Here is a 16031-nt window from a genome sequence, read left to right on the forward strand (position 1 = left end):
TACGTTGAACCGGATTCGATTACAGCATAATTGGAGCGGCATAACAAGAGACGTAGAGGCATACATAAGCAAATGCGAATACTGCCAGAAGAATAAACTAAGTCGGAAAACGAAAATGCCTCTAATTATTACAGATACACCCGAGCGACCATTTGAGAAATGCGCGCTCGATATCGTAGACCCATTGACTATTACAAATAGTGGGAATAAATATATCCTGACATTCCAAGACAACCTAACAAAGTTCAGCAAGGCGATACCAGTGGAAAACCAGGAAGCAAATCACAATCGCTAAAACTTTCGTCACAAAGGTAGTCTTAGAACACAAAATACCGGAAAAAATTCTCACGGATTAAGGCACAAATTTTACAAGTTAAATGTTCAAAAAAATACGTGCAAACTGTTAAAGATAGAAAAGATCCAGACAGCATACCACCCCGAAAGTAACGGAGCGTTGGAAAGATCACATCGTACTTTAGCGGAATATCTGAGGCACTTTATAAATGAAGACCAAACCGATTGGGATGAATGGATACCTTATGCAATGTTCACCTACAATACGACGCCTCACACAACGACAGGATTCACGCCGTTTGAACTGGTTTACAGACATCGGGCTAACCTGCCGACAGCGTTATCAAAACCTCCAAAACTAACATAAATCTTACGAAGACCACGCGCAGGAACTACGAGAACGAATCCGCGCAACAAACCAAGTCGCAAGGGAGCACACTAAGCAGGAAAAGGTAAAAGCAAAACAGCAATTCGATAAGAAAGTTAACGAAGAAACATTTAGAGTAAGCGACAAAGTACTACTATATGACGAAACGGTACGACGCGGACGATCGAAAAAACTTGAGTCCCAATGGATCGGACGATATGTAATTATCGAAAAACACAGTGACGTGAATTATACGATTGAGATAAAACAGAAAACGCTACGCGTTCACGCTAACCGTTTGAAAGCCTTTATCGAGAATTAGAAATGCAGATAGAGAAAGACATAGCTAAGAAAAGTACCAAAAGCAGAACATAGCCCAAAAGTAGCAAAATAAAAAGACTTACGTTAATCAACACGAGGAGCACCATGCCCCTGACCCTTGCCCTGACCAGTCAGCATACGAAATCGAAGATCAGCAAGCATCATAAATAACACCATAGTATCAGGCGGCGTACGTTGATCACGCTCCGCCAAAAATTCACGCATACCGGCACAGAAACGCACCCACGCACACGAGGGTAAGTAAAGCCCAGAGTCTCCGACCTGTCGGGCACCACCAAAACCGGACCACCAGCCTCCTCAGCCTCCTCACCAACCCAAATCTCATTCGGGTCCACAGCGTCAGCCCGGACTGGCACATACTCTCAAGCGGGGGCATATTAAGAAATTAAAACTTTACGAGACCGGTGACAGACTGAGACTGAAGCGACTCGTAAAGCAATATAAAAGTAGAAATCCGTGGACAGACGTAGTCACTGACTATTAGTCAGCAGAAAAAGCGATCAAAAGTAGAAATGACTCCAAGAGAGTATTCCTATTACAGGATACCCATCATCGCGTTACACCTCGCGAGTGCGATGACATCCAAACCAATGCCACCGTACGAAGTAACAGCATTCAACGATGAACCGGGACTATATTTCGAGAAAATTGGAACCATGCAGTTAAAGGAAACCACGTGGAAATTAGTCATCAGAATCGACGTCGCGGCATTTGAAATAAGATATCATCTACTTCAAAATTACATCGAACAGGTCAAAGGGCTATGCAACAACGTAGACAACGACAGTCGAGACGCATGTCACAACATCCTCCGCAAAACAGAAGACAATAATGTTAGGAAATGCCAAAATAGTCCGGGCTCATATCGGGGCGCGAAGCACTGGCGAGAACGTTCGCGAAAAGAAGGGGCGGCAGCGCGACTGCGCAGACTGTACCGCGAGGCCCACCGGGGGCCACAAGGAGCTTATCTACACAAGACCGCACACGAAGCGAGCACGCACAACACGCGAGTTTGGCAGGGGTGGGTGCGCGTGAAAAGAGTGAACTATTCTGTTTGCTTTTAATATAGAACACTGTATTTGACAGCACAGATAAGAATATAAATTGCGAATCTTACAAATCGTTTGAAGTAGTTACGTTCACGGGGATTGCTTTCGCTCTGAAAAAGTCTCGCGTGTTGTGCGTGCTCGCTTCGTATGCGGTCTTGTGTAGATAAGCTCCTCATGGCCCCCGGTGGGCCTCGCGGTACAGTCTGCGCAGTCGCGCTGCCGCCCCTTCTTTTCGCGAACGTTCTCGCCAGTGCTTCGCGCCCCGATATGAGCCCGGATTATTTCGGCATTTCCTAACACTCCCTTTTAATCCGGACTCAAGTTTTACAAACAAAATCTGATATTAGTTTCGCTTATTTCAACCTTAACTTATTCTATTTTTTACTTATCTTATTATTTTTTTAATCCTAATCCTAAGTATTTATCTCTTTTATCTATTCGCTTATAGTAATTCGATCACGCTACTAAGGTTTTTTTGTGTTTCTCAAACTTTACAAAGCTTAACAGTTTTGTTAGAATATCTGCTGGCTGATTTTCCGTACAACAGTATTTTATGTCGATGTTATTCTCTGCTATCTTTTCCTGAATAAACCGGAATCGTACGTCGATGTGTTTGGACCGTCTGTTTAGTATTCCTGTTTTCATTAAGTGTATCGCGCTCTGATTGTCTATGTGGATTTCGGCAGTTATTGTCTTATCTCTTAACTCCTCTAATACCGCTTTAAGATATAGAACCTCTTTACAACATTCAGCCGCCGAGATAAACTCTGCTTCAGTACTGGAAAGCGCATCAACGGGCTACTTCCTCGAACACCAGCTCACTGGTCCTCCACAATATTTGATTATATAGCCCGTGGTGCTCTTTCTCGTCTCAGGGTCACCAGCGTAGTCCGAGTCGCAGTAGGCCACCAGTTTTTTCGCGTCCTTCTCTCCGCCGTACACCAGCCCGAGCTCCTTGGTTCCCTGCAAATATCTGAGTATTCTTTTAATATTTAAGATATCTTTACCTTCCGAAGATTGTGTATATCTGCTGCTATAGTTTACAGCATAGCATAGATCTGGTCTTGTTTTTGTTGTCAAATACAGAAGGCTTCCTATCGCTTGTCGATACGGGAATGTTTTCCGTACGTTTTCGACTTTTGAATTTCCTTCTGGTTGTATCGGCGTGTTCGCTGACTTTGCATCCTTCATTCCGTACGTTTCAAGGACTTGGTTGGAATAGTTTTTTTGACTTAGCTTCAGTCTTTCTTGCGTTTTTTCTAGTTCCATTCCCAAGTATGTTTTAGGATCCTCTTCTACTGTTAATTCAAATTCTTCTCTGAGTTTCTCCACCAGCTTTAGTATTTGTTTCTTACTCTTTCCAAGAATAATGCCGTCGTCTATGTAGACCCCAAGGAACATCTGTTCGTTTTGGTGTTTAAAGAGGCAGTTTTCCGTTATCAGTTGCTTCAGCCCTTGTTTTTTTAGCGATTTCGTGAATTTTTCGTTCCATTTTTTTGGTGCCTGTTTTAGCCCGTACAGCGCCTTTTTCAGTTTGCAGATTTTGCCTTCTGCTTCTTCGAAGCCTTCCGGCAGTCGCATGTATACTTCTTCTTGTATTTCTCCGTAGAGGAAAGCTGTACGTATGTCGAATTTTACAATGTGATAGTTTTCAACTGCTGTCAGTGCAAGAATCATACGTAGCGGCGCGCTGTTTATCACCGGGCTGTAAATTTCCTCGTAGTCTATTTCTTTTCCTTGTTCACAGCCTCTTACGACCAGTCTCGCTTTGTATTTCCTTTGTTCCTTGATTCTGAAAACTCATTTGCTAGTCAGAATCTTCTTGTCTTTCACGTCCTTTTCGTCGACTAGTTCCTAGGTTTTGTTTTTCCTCAGCGAGTGCTTCTCCTCCTGTATAGCTTTCTTCCAGTGTTTACTCTCTTGCCCTTTTACTGCTTCCTCGTAGGTCAAAAACACCTGGTTCGCGTATCTTTGCGGCGGTCTCGATTCTCTTTCGGACTTTCGCATTGGTTCTTGCCTTCTTCTCGTTTCTCGGTCTTCCTTTTTGTTCTTGCCGGTATCTTTCTTTTCGTCTGTTAGATCCACGTATTCGTCCTCGGTGTCGTCTTGATCCTCTTCTGATTCGTTGTCTTCTTCCTCTTCGTCTTCTTTAAGTTCATCCTTTTCATTTTTCTCGTTGCTTGTTATCATTAAGTTCCTCGTTTCCTTCTTTTCTTCTTGGGAGGTTTCATCAAAGATTACGTCACGTGAGATTGTTATCTTTCTTCTAATTGGGTCCCACAATCTGTATGCGTTCTGAGTGTATCCTACAAGTTTGTAGCTATTGCTTCGTTTGTCTAGCTTTCTCAGTTGGCCCGTTTCCTTTGCGTAGGCTTTGCATCCGAATATTCTGAGTGATTTTAGATCTGGTTTTTCTTCATTCCATAGTTCGAATGCTGTCTCACTGTTAGTCTTGTTTGGACTCCTGTTATGCAGAAAAGCTGCCACCCGAACGGCCTCTCCCCATAGTTCTTTGTGGCTTTCTTGATTAAATATTAGTGCTCTAACCTTCTCCACGATTGTTCTGTTTAGGCGCTCTGCCTTTCCGTTTAGTTGCGGCGAGTAGGGAGCTGTGTAATTTATGTTGATTCCTTTTCTTCTGCACCAGTTTTTGAATTCTTTACTCGCGTACTCTCCTCCGTTGTCGCATCGCAGGTTTACAATCCGCTTGTTCCATTTTGTTTCGGCGAGTGCTGCATACTCCTTAAATTTTTCCAGAGCTTCTGATTTATTTTTTATTAAGTAGACTGCAGTGTAGTTAGTATAATCGTCTAAGAAGGTTATAAAATACCTTTCGTTGTCCCACGTGCTTGGATTTATCGGGCCGCAGACGTCGGAATATATTATTTCTAGCGGTTGCTTTGCTCTTTTCCTATGTTCTCCAAAGGGTGTCCTTGAATGCTTTGCTTGTATACAGACCTCACATTTATCTCTCATTTCTCCGAGGTCTCGTTTGTTTACGGACATACCCTCCGACAGATCCAACAACATAATACAAAACTGACGCAACTGCTATTACGTTTACATACCGTATATAAGATAACGACGAGTCGACGCGGATTGATAGATGCAATAGGCACAATAGGTAAAACCTTGTTTGGAACAATGGACGCAGACGATGCACGACGGATACAAGAACAGTTAGAAATAATAAAAAATCAGCAAAAAACGATACAGCACGTGGCGAAGCACCAAATAAAAATTGTAAACGCCACGTTAGGACACATACAGACCTTAGAACAGACACTAAGCAGGAATAAAAACCTAATAGCAAACGTTACGAGACGGGTACAACAACGAGTAGCAAAATTAGTACGCCGCGAAGAATTAAACGAACACCTCCTAGTAATAAACGCAATAACAGATAAATTAGTAAGCGACGTAGAAAACACGTTTTGAATACCTGATGACCTATGCGAAACACGGCATAATTCTCGTGCGACTATTGCCACTAGAAACTTTAATATCGGAATTAAGAGAAGCGACGACCCACCTATCTCGAGGCGCGCACTTCCCTTTCAAAATACAAATAGATAATTGGTACACCATCGAAAAATTTATAAAAATAAATGCCTATTATGACAAACCCAACGTTTACACGATCCTAATCATTACCTACCCCAATTATAAAATCGTGCGAGTAACCCCCCTGCCGGTGTACGACAATAAAAATGTATTTATAATCCCTAAAACCTTTCACACTCTATTAGCTATAAACAAAGAAAATCGAAACTATCTAACACTAAAAGAAAGCGACTTGGATAAATGCACGCATGCCGACACGACCTTTGTATGCGACGTAAGCTACCCCGTATATTTTTCGAATGTAACGTTCTGGATAACTTTAGCAGAACCGCAGGCATGGCTGTTTTCTACCCCATATAGACAACAAGTAACCATACAGTGTAAAGATCAGATCGAAAATAAAATCGAAATAAATAAAACCGGGAAAATTAAGTTAAACGAAAATTGTAGACTGACGACAGACTTAACGCTACGCACGAAAGAACAAGAGTACATCAAGTACATACAAACGCATTTACCACAATTTAACTTGACTTTCAAAACAATAACACAAAATTTTGAAAATAATAAAAAATTAGGAACAGAACTACGGCTGGAACCGGTAATCAATGATCCCACGGAACTAACTAAACTAAGCCTGAATCTCGAGGAAATAAGCAAGGAGCTAGAGGACAGCCAAGTCAGCTTCCTATCTAATAAAAATGTAATATATCCCGTGGGCTCCGTGTCCATAGTTGTAATCATAATAGGAATAGAAATTACCATAATATAGATAATAAAAAAAAAAAAGAACACACGCGACGCGACTTCCGCAAACAATTAAAAAAATACAATAATGTAACTTCCATGGGAAAAGAAAACAACACAAATATTAACGAAAAACCTCATACCTCAGTTTTTCTTTTTCCACGGGGGGAGGGATGTTGTAATGCGGAAACCGAGTCGGCCTCATTGCGACACTAGGCTGTCAGCGCAAGAGTTCCGGCTATTGCGAAAGATATCTTAGGTGGCATTCCGGGCTTCACCAGGTCGCCGGGCAACTGACCTGAGCCCGGAAGCAAAAGCGCTGACAGCCGAGTCAGCAACGAGGAAGCGACACCGCACGTTAAAAGGCCCGCCCTTCCGAGAAGCGGCGGGCAGTTACCACCGAAAGCACAAATCGCGTTATTCTGTGTATCGTATCTTTAACCCGCAAGTCAGGGTTGTGTAAGAAGTGAACCAAGTGTAATCAGAACCAACAGTTTATTAAACGCCACTGTTAAAACCAATCTGGTCAGAGAGTGTGTCTTTCGCTTTCCTGCGGATCCAAACGAACCCGGTGCCGGCCCTGAACTCCCATTCAAGGCGCGGCACGACAAGTTGAATCAAATTAAAAATTTTGAAAATCACAATGACATCTCCATCAACGTGTACAGCATCGAGAAAAACAAGGAACTTGCATCCTACCAATACGCCTCACCGACCGAAAGATGGACAGACATGTAAATCTGCTGTACGTGCATGACGACAACGTGGGACATTTTGCATGGATTAAGAACCTATCCCGCGTCGTGAGCTCGCAATTGAGCACGCACCATGGTCGGAAATACTTTTGCGATCGGTGAGTATACATCCTAATAAATAATAAAAATAATTTTTACGTAAAAATATAAAAAAATTTCATTATTTACAGATGTTTGCACTATTTCTACACAAGCGAAAAATTGGAAGCTCACACCGTCGACTGTCAGGAGATTAACGACTGCGCGATCAAGTTACTGAGCAATAACGACAAGTGGTTGGCCTTTAAGAATCACAGCAGGAAGGAACGAGTTCCATTTATTGTATACGCCGACCTGGAATGTACCCTGGAGAAGATGGAAGCGGATCCGGAAACGTCCAGGTACACATATCAGCATCATCGCGTATTTAGCATAGGGTACTACGTGCGTTGCTCGTACGACGAGTCGTTATCAATGTATCGGTTTCGTCGCGATAAGAATTGCGTCGCGTGGTTCGCCGAGAAGCTAAGACGTTTAGCTCACTATGTAAAGACTATCTTGTCCACTAATGTACCCATGGCGGATTTCACGCGAGACGAGTGGAAAAAGTTTAACAGCGCAACGCACTGTCACGTGTGCAAAAAACCCTTCGAGCCAGACGACGTGCAAGTACGCGACCATTGTCACCTGACCGGCCGATACAGAGGTCCCGCGCATTCTAATTGTAATCTGAACTACAAAGATTCGCATTGCATTCCCATAGTTTTTCATAATTTATCAGGCTACGATGTACATTTTATTATAACGGAAATAGCAACAGCGTACGAAGGACAAGTAGACTTACTCCCAATCACAAAAGAAAAATACATTTTGTTTACGAAAAACGTTAAAAGCACCGAAGATAAAGATAAGAAAAATTGCGTCAAATTGCGATTTATTGATTCATACAAGTTTCTCACCGCTAGTCTCGACAAATTGGCATCTTATCTCAGCAAGGATAAACTGCGAATATTGCAACGCGAATTTTGTAAATTATCCGCAGAAAATTTTGATTTACGCCAAAAAGGCGTATTTCTACATGAGTACATTGACTGCGTTGAAAAGTTGGAGGACTCGTGTTTACTACCGCGCGACAGTTTATTGACAGGTGACACCGTATCCGAGAGCGATTACGCGCACGCTGTCAACGTCTGGCAGCGGTTCTCCATTCGAACGCTCGGTGACTACAGCGATTTATATCTCAAAATTGATGTCTTGCTGTTGACCGATATCTTTGAAATTTTTCGCGATAGTTGCGTCGCGAGTTATGGACTCGATGGCGTTCATGTTTGATGAAATTCGATACGAGCTCAATGGCGTGGAGATTGATCGCAACAGAAACGTTGGCATAACCAGTACCATCAAGAACTATGTATCGTTTACAAATGACAAAGCAAAAATTATGCAAAATGCTGGATGGGACATTTTACCCCCGGAGGGATATTTCAACTTTTGCGTACCGCTCAACACATTGTTGGGCTTTTGCGAGGATTACAAACGCGTGGTTGTTAACGCTTGTCACAAATTAATTTTGATACAAGCGCGCAGCGATAACAATAGCATTGTAGGAAATCCGGCGACGGAGCCGGAAATTGAATTGTTTAAAATACAGTAGCGAATGCCTCACGTCATTAAACGAAATCAATAAGCTATCCATGCTACGGGCCTTGGAAAGCGGGCGATATCTTAGTGTAGTTTCCGTTTATGGGATCTGTACGAGTACCCCATGTTGCAGAGCAGGACCAAGCATTCGTGGGCCGTCAAAACGGCGACTCAGCTGGAGAAGCCGCGATACGTTATCTTTGCGCTGCAGACCGGACGCAAGAATATCATGTCGCAAGATGTTAGCGTATTCGATGACTGTAACTTGACCAACGTGAAACTTTATCTAAACTCTGAATTTTATCCGTACGATGACGCATAAATCTGGATTTTGGCAAAAATCGATACGCCGTCCTTTTCGATATGTATGCGCGTTTTTGTAAAGTTTATTACGGATGCGACTACTTCGGTACGCTTTGCACCGTGGTTACATTCCTGACAAAAGGACCTTTTGTTGTCATTGATTGCTCGCGACAAAACGAATCTGTCAAGAGCGCCACCGTGGATGTGCGAATAGAATTTGACTGTAAAGAGAATGTACCGGCAAATACTACCGCCTATTGTCTCATCTTGCATAATCGCGTAATCGAATACTATCCGTTGTCGAACTTAGTGCGCAAAATCATGTAAATTGCAATATCAGCAGATATTGCAATATAAGCAGATATTGCAATATAAGCAGATATTACATAATAAGAGACACTGATGTACTGCGATAAGATACAGACAGCTCCATCGTTTCGTCATGATCGTACCGACGTTTGTCGATCTGCAAGGATTTACCGTCGGGATGAAGTTTGTCGTAAAAGAGGTGGCGGTTCTGAGAAACGGAACTGTTTTGGCGCATTACATTTTTACATGTTTCATGCCATGGAATCTCTTCATGAAATCCGACAAGTCATGCGCTTCCTGGTTGATTGCAAATCACCATGGACTACGATGGGAGGATGGAAACATGCCGTACAGCATGGCGAAAACATCTAATTACATCGGCCGTACTTGGAGAGGGCGATGAGACATCGACTCTTGTGTACGTCAAGGGATGCCAGAAACGAGAATGGCTGGTGGATCTGCTTGAGAATAAAACGAGAAAAAATCTAAAAATTGAAACTTTAGATGCAGATTACAAAAATATCGAATCTTTAAATAATTTAGATGTTACTAATACTGTAAGATGCGGAAAACATGTTAAGAATAAGGAGTTTACATGATTTTTTTTTAAATTGCATTAAATAATTTGTATGTTCATTTAATTGTTATTTTTTTTGTAATTTTTTAACGCAAATTAAGCGAGAAAATAAATAATAAAATATTGCATTATTTGAAATGCCGAAAACGGTCCGGAAACGACCGAGTCTTCCCGAACGCCGTGTGACGTCATACTGCAGTAAAATAATACTTTTAACCATTGAAACAATCATTTATTTTAAAAAATGAGTAAAGCAAGGACATATAAAACGTTTTGTACTTTTATGTAAAAGTACTGTTATTAAAACACCAGATAAACTGTTTTTTATGTAAAGATAAAAACGTGAGAATATTGTTACGCTCGTCGAGTAAGCTCGCCGCCGTAACACTATCGCGCACTCCACACTCGCGCACGTATTTCGCGGAAATCGCAAAAGTAAAGAGAACTCAAAAGAACTTAAGAAATGCGTTTATTCCAAGCTCGTAAAACAGAACGCGTGCGGATTCCAAAAATCCGCCAGACAGAAAATCCATAAATCCATCAACAAACTCCCGTTGTCAAGGAGCGCGCTTCACAGCTTTCCCCGACTTCTCTACTCAGTGTCCAGCACGGGCGTAACATTGTCCCCCTCTTCTTAAGTTGTCGTCCCAACAACTAGAGGAAAGTTACAAGCAGTTTCTTTCTCTTAAATTTCTGGGAACTTGAAACGTATCCTGCTCTACCTCGAGCTAAGCTGCGAGTTAACGAGCTTCGTTTCTTCCCTCAATCCAAAAACGCTTCTTTCAACGTGTGAACCTCTTCAACGTCGGCTTTCCTTCTGCTACCAGCGCTGTTCTTTTGAGAGTCTTCGGACTGGAGGGGGAAGCTTTCGTGGACCCTGCGTCCCGCAAGACTCCCCAGTCCCCGCCTTGACATTTGCCCTAAGTCCCACGGAAAAACTACGATCAAAAACCGTGGGCAAGGCGGTCTTCCTTCAGCTAATATCTTCGCCTGATGTTGTTCGGCACCATCTTCCCGGAGAAGTAGCTGAAAATAACAACAAAAGAAAAATATCTTTTTCTTAAAAAACCTAAAAACTAATTAAATGAATTGAAATTTTTTGGGCTCTGCGCTCCGGATGAAAATCGTGATTTGAAAAAAATTACCTCTCATAAAAAGTAGCTAATCTATCTAAATGAACGACTTTGTTCTTATGCCGTTTAGATTTACGAATGCAATAAACTACATCATTTATTTTTTTAACGACTTCAAAAGGACCTTCCCAATTACTTTGTAACTTAGGAGTTATTCCTATTTTTTTTTGAGGATTAAATAACCAGACTTTTTGCCCAGGCTCATAGCATAATTGTCTATCCTTCCGATCATAAAGAGCCTTGGCTTTTTGAGACTTAATTTCCATACGTTGACATACAATGTTATGAATGAGATCCATTTTTTCTTTCAAGTGACGGAAATATTCGCTTTCCGAAGGAATAGTCTCAGAACCAGGAGGATGTCCGCGAAGTAGATCCAAGGGTAATCTTAACTCCCGACCTAAATGCAATTCAGAAGGAGTGAAACCAGTAGTTTCATGTTTAGAAGACTTATACGCCAACAACCCTAATGGAATCCAACGATCCCAATCTCGTTGATTTTCAGCAACAAACTTTGCCAGATAATTCAACAACGTCTGATATTGACGTTCCACCTGACCATTGGATTGAGGGTGAAATGGAGTAGTTCTTGTTTTTTTAATTCCCAATAACTGAGTTAGTTCCAAGAATAATCGAGATTCGAAATTTCTTCCTTGGTCAGTATGTAATTCCGAAGGAATGCCGTATCTGGAAACCACTTGACTCAAGAAAACTTCCGCAATCGTTTTAGCCCTAATATTTCCAAGCGGAAAAGCTTCCACCCATTTTGTGAAACAGTCTGTAACCACCAACAGATATTTATTTCCCGAAGAAGAAGTTGGAAGGGGAGCAAGAACATCCATTTGAATTCTTTCAAAAGGCGCCCTGACATTGTAAATTTGCATAGAAGACTTTCCTTTATCAGATGGCCCTCTCATTGAAACGCAAACTTTACAAGTCTTACACCAATATTCGACATCCTGCTTACAGAAAGCCCAATAAAAATGTTTCCGGATCTTCTCTAAGGTCTTATTGACACCAAAATGGCCACCTGTGGAAGAATTATGAGCTTCTTCTAAAATTCGCGAAATCATTCCTCGAGGAACTATAGTTTGAAAAACAACGGAACATAAATTTGGAGACTCTTATTTCCTACACAAAATCCCGTCTTTAATCACCAGGGAATCCCATTGGAGCCAATAGTCCTTAGCAGTCGAATCTCTCTGAGCTATTTCTTGACAAAGAGGTTGCCTATTCTCCTCTTTTCCACTATAAATTCCTACAATTGAAGGGTCCTCCAATTGCATTCTTTTCCAGTCCGCAGATTCAATTTCTTTGAAAATTATTTTTCTAACATGTCCCCTTACAATACTTTCTTTCCCTATCTCCACTTTATCACAATATCTGCAGTTTCCTTCCGCACATGGACGCCTAGACAACGCGTCAGCGTTTGCGTGCACTTTTCCTGCTCGGTGCTTGACTACGAAATTAAATTGTTGTAAGCGTTCCATTCAACGTGCTAACTGCCCTTCTAGATTTTTAAAAGACATCAACCAGCGTAACGAAATATGATCCGTTCTAACCGAGAATTTACGTCCATATAAATAGTGATGGAAGGTCTTCAAAGCTTCCACCAAAGCTAACAGCTCCCGACGAGTTACGCAATAGTTTCTTTCAGACTTGCTCAAAACCCGACTATAATAAGCTAAGACCCTCTCCCTACCATCCTGAATCTGAGAAAGTACCGCGCCCAAGCCGTGATTTGAAGCGTCAGTATCAAGAATAAATTCCCCTTTTTCTATTGGGAAAGCTAAAATAGGAGGAGAAATTAAGTTTTGTTTAAGCTTCTCAAAAGCTTCCTGACAACGCCCATCCCACACAAATTTTCTAAGATTCTCAGTCAAAGAAAATAATGGCTTAGCAATAAGAGAAAATCCCTTCACAAATTTTCTATAATAAGAGCAGAGTCCCAAGAAGCTTCGCACTTGCTTCTTATTTTGAGGAATAGGCCACTCTTGAACGGTCTTAATTTTCTCCGAATCAATGGAGATTCCTTTTTCTGAAACGACATGGCCTAAGTATTTCACTTCTCTCCCGAAAAAAGTACTTTTTTTGGATTGAATTTTAACACCCCGTAAACGAAGAAATACTTCCCTTAAATTTGCCAGCATTCCCTCGAAAGTTTTACTATAGATAATGACATCATCCAAATAAACCATACAGATTTTATTTAATATCTCACGAAGAACCTGCTCCATCAATCGCTCAAAAGTAGCAGGAGCATTACATAATCCAAATGGCATTAGAGTAATCTGCCATAAGCCATTTCCTATAGAGAAGGCCGTTTTCTCCCTATCCTGAGGACGAAGTTTCACCTGCCAATAGCCGCTTTTTAAATCTAAAGTGGTGAACCAGGAATTTCCGGATAAACGATCAAAAAGATCATCTATTCTGGGAATAGGATAAGAATCTTTTTCTGTAACAGCATTGTGTTTCCTGAAATCGATACAAAATCTAATCGTTCCATCTTTCTTTTTTACTAAAACAATTGGAGAAACCCAGGCGCTATGAGATTCTTCGATGACACCACGTTGTTTCATTTCGTTTAAAATCTTTTCCACCTCTTCTTGCATATGCAGTGGAATTCGCCTAGGAGCCTGTTTAATCGGAGAAGAATTTTTCACCCTAATAACATGCTCAACGACAGAGCAATTTCCTGCAACCACATCTTCCGAAAAGACATCTTGAAACTCGATCACCAATTCAGCAAACTGCTCCTTTTGAGAAGCGTTGAAAGTTTCGGAATTTTTCTCAAAGAATTCCTTAAGAAAAAAAAGAATCCCCCTATTAAAACTACAAATTCGGGAACAGAAAAAGTTTTCTTGACTCTCTGACACCGTTTCCTCAAAAACCGAAAAGAAAACGCTTCCTACCCCTATTTTTGAAAGGAAGTCCGCTCCTAGAATACACTCTTTTTTTATGGCCGCTATGATTACCGGAAAATCCAAAGAAAATTTTCCTATTTCGATTTTAACCATCACTCTATGTTTTACAGGAACCGTTTCTCCCGTTGGATAGGTCAAGAAATATCTCTCTACAGGAGTGGGTGATTGCAAAGAACCTAACAAATCTTCCCTAAATACCGACACATCGGAGCCCGTATCTATTCTAAAGACGCAAGTCCGACCATTAACTCGGCCGCGAAAACAAAAATCACTTAACCCGCTACTTATCCTACTTAATTTCGCAGGGCCTTTGCACCCCTGAGCCGAACATGCCCTGCTGAGCTCGGCTATTCCGAGTTTCTCTTCTCTTCGGTAGTTAGAGAAGGGCACTCCGACCGAAAGTGCCCTTTGGCACCGCACTGCCAGCACTGCTTTTCCTCACGCCCGAATCTCGTCCTGAAACCCGAATTCTTCTTAAAATTTGCAGAACTGTTTTCATCTTTCTCATTCCCCACCGATTTAATTTTATTCCCAGCTCTGCCTTTTCCGAGATCTCTACTTTCAAATTTCCGCGAAAAACTATTCGCGTGAATGACTTTTATTGCCTTGGCCCTCTCTATGCCGGCTCTCAAGGAAGTTAATCTATCTAACTGAAGAGTTCGTTTTACGAAACTGTCAGAAAGCGCCGCAACGAACTGGGCGCACGCAATCTTATCCCGCACCTCGGCCGAGCATTCCGAATAGGCTAAACGCGCTAAACGTTCTAAATCCGCTCACAAAACGGGCAGATCTTCTCCGGGTTTTTGTCTCCGATTAGTGAACTGGGTGTAAAACGTTTGAGACATATGCGCTTCGCCAAAACGCAACTCTAACCTAGCCTTTAATTCAGAATAGCGAAGGCTCTCGAATTCGGTTACCCCATCTAATACGGCACGCGCGTTACCTCTTAAGCTCGAGGCTAAAGCCACGGTTTTCGAAGATTCCACCCAGCCATTCGCTTGCGCAATTAAATTGAACTGTGCTAAATATTCGCGCAGAGGGACAGTCCCGTCGAACGTGTCGGGCTTTAATTTATAACCGAGCGCCGTCTCAGTCGAACCTCCACACGCGGTGCGCCCCGCACACGAGCCCTCGCCCGTGCCCATCACATGCAGCGGCTCGACCGAACCTCCGCACGCGGCGCGCCCCGCACACGCGCCCCCACCCGCGCCCATCTTACGCGTCGCCTCATTCGAAATTTTGCCGCGAAAAACATTATTGGAGGGACTTAGCTGATGTACGGCGAGTTGCTCCTGAAGACGTGCCACCGTAGCATCGCGTTCCTTCAGGCGAGCCTCCAACTCGCTGCGGAAAAGCTGTTGCTCTTGCTGCTCCAGTCGCCGCTCCTGGCGCAGTTTTTGAAGCTCCAAATAGACAGCTTCGAAAGCACCCGCCTCTGCTTCCGTCGCCCCCGCATCCTGCGGATGGATCGCACCCGCCTCCGTTGTTGCCGACGCCGCGGCCTGCGAACGGGTCCTCGGCGGGGTGTGCGTGGTCGTCATCCTGTTCGGGATACTGCGTTCGTCGCCTCGTATCCCGGACGAGCCCCCAAAATGTTACGCTCGTCGAGTAAGCTCGCCGCCGTAACACTATCGCGCACTCCACACTCGCGCACGTATTTCGCGGAAATCGCAAAAGGATAGAGAACTCAAAAGAACTTAAGAAATGCGTTTATTCCAAGCTCGTAAAACAGAACGCGTGCGGATTCCAAAAATCCGCCAGACAGAAAATCCATAAATCCATCAACAAACTCCCGTTGTCAAGGAGCGCACTTCACAGCTTTCCCCGACTTCTCTACTCAGTGTCCAGCACGGGCGTAACAATACAAATAGAATCTTCCCGTTTGACGCTGACATAACCTCTAACTCGTTGAGATAAAAAGAGAAGGGAGTATACTCGTGTGCACTCAGGTGACGTTTCCGAACGCAGCCTAGCAGATGGAGAGTTGAGACTATTGCAATGTGACGTCATGTACTTGTCAGCCAATCAAAATCGTTTTCTCACAGCA

This window comes from Temnothorax americanus, unplaced genomic scaffold (genome assembly GCF_048541705.1).
Source record: "Temnothorax americanus isolate GAGA-0224 unplaced genomic scaffold, ASM4854170v1 Scaffold96, whole genome shotgun sequence".
Classification (NCBI taxonomy): domain Eukaryota; kingdom Metazoa; phylum Arthropoda; class Insecta; order Hymenoptera; family Formicidae; genus Temnothorax; species Temnothorax americanus.